Genomic DNA, 2,379 nt, shown 5'->3' on the forward strand with positions numbered 1-2,379 from the left:
GCTCCTTTTTGCTTTGTTTCGCAGGAAATCACGAAAAAAGAAAAAAATATATTTAATTTATTATTTTAATTATTTTATTTATAAACTTTTTAATGAAGATTTTGTTCGAAATGTGCACCTCTTGCAGCAATACAAGCATTGCATCTGTCAAACACGGCTCTTGTAGCAGCCAGGCCTTTAAAGCATTACCGTTGCAGAAACCGTATACAAAAACCATATCAGCATATTCACTATTAGAATACGTACGCGGCATATTGCAAAAGACAAAATTCATCTACTATTAAAGGCTTTCAAAGAGCGACTGACAAATTCATAACAGAAAGTGGAAAATGTAATCAAATATGTCGGTGCTAGATATGGCAAGAAATATAAATATTTTTTTTCGATTTCTCTGAAACGGAGCAAAAACGAGCATATGTCTATAGGACTTTTTTTCTTAGTTTTTTACTCCTCTACACGCTCCCGAAGTTTTGCGATTTAATTTGGAAACACCCTGTATATATATATATATATACAATTAGACAAATAGAAAAGTAAATCTTACAATTAGAAAAGTAATGAACTAAATTTGAGTCAAATTTAATATAGTTCCTTGAGTTAAATTATTTAACTCCATCGTTTTACTTAAAATAACGTCATTTGAATAGAATTATATTGAATAGAAGTGTGACAACCTATAAAAATGATTGAAAATAACTCAAATTGATTATAATTTGACATTATAAATTTAATAGAGTGTGCGATTCGCTTACTATTTGATTACGTTTTACTGTTTTATATTTTTTGTGCACGTTCGCCTTGATTTCAAATGGCAAGAATTTTGTTCTTATTTAAAATTATATTTCATATCGATAATTAATATATAAATGTCAATTATTGTAGTTTAAAACTAAATAACTGAAATACCTTTTAAATAAAGCTTCTATTAATTGATAAATAATCGTTGGCTTTATTTAGCTTTTCCCAGCATTCGCCGTGTTTCCCTACTTTATCTCTCCATAACGATACCTCTGTTCTACTTCGCATTGATTGCAATTCAATTTCTGCTATGGAAATATTGATTTAATTTACAAAAAAAATTGACCAAAAAAATTTATATGGAACGTTTAAGTTTTAATACCACGTATAATATGATTTAAAAAATTCGAACTATCAGAGAAAATCAATTGCTGCATCGAGACCGAAGCATCCCCGTTTTTTAAATCCTTTCCGGAGTTGAATGTCTTTCGCTCCAGCGATACAAACTGCGAAACACAAAATAAGGTCAAGTGCCTTGTTTCCGTTTATCTGTGTATACGATCGCGACTGAGAACGTCGAATGTTTGCTGTTGAAGACTGAATCAGCAGCACTGCGATTCCAACCGATGCATCCACTTGATCGGCGTCCGACGTCGACGATCATCAATATCTCGAACAGCAGTGCCCGTGCTGGCATACGGGTATATTTATGTATATAAGTAATCCATATGTAATGCACATATATACGTATATCTGAAAGCGTTTGTACACTTACATTATCGTCGCAGGTTTATATGACGGCGTTTTTTTTCCTTGCAATCCCAGTTTTGCAAGGATGTCAACTGCCCGCGTAAGAGAGTTCTTGAGGAATTTCAATTCGCACCGCAGCTGTCTTATACAAACGTTTTCCTTGCGATGCCAGTCACGTATGTGTTTGTGGAAATTCTAAATTGTCGTGAGATACGGTCAACTTAGAATTTGATACGCCACATGAATTGCAGCCGGATCGTCTCGACGTGCACGAGACTCGTCGATCGATCTCTCAGACTCGCGTTTTATTTCGTCTGAATAAAATAAAAAAACTTCCTGGCATCCTCGTTAACTTCTGTCATTTATTTTATGCAGGTGGAAGGTATTTTCTAACGGAAGAGATGTTAGAATTTTTCTTGTCACATTAGTCCGAGCGTGAATAATGAAGAACGCCGCATTGTTAATTTAAAGTGGAAATGGCATTGCGCACGCGATCGATTTATTCCGTGCTTGAATTCGCGCGAATTTATTGATTTCTTCGTGGCGTCTGTGCGTTACTCGATTGGATGTTCCCGATTGAAAAGGCGTCACGACAAGTTACGTGCATATGACAGCTACGTCGACGTAATCTTCGCGATAGAGCTGTGCGACTCGACGAATTCCGAAAATCCCCGCACTCGTTTCTGTCCCCGAAGAGTTATTCACAGGCTGTTTGATATTTACACATCAAATTATATAACAATATTAGCAAATTGTATCGATAGAATAAACAGCGAAAAGGAAAGGAAAATAAAGAGGTACGTTTCTGCTGCGAGTGCATTGAAGTTTAATGGGCGGCTTGATGCATTTGGTTTCCATATTTTAATCTCAAATAAGGCAACATGTCGAATA

Source organism: Mycetomoellerius zeteki, unplaced genomic scaffold, assembly GCF_001594055.1.
Source record: "Mycetomoellerius zeteki isolate Tzet28-1 unplaced genomic scaffold, Tzet1.0 scaffold174, whole genome shotgun sequence".
NCBI lineage: Eukaryota > Metazoa > Arthropoda > Insecta > Hymenoptera > Formicidae > Mycetomoellerius > Mycetomoellerius zeteki.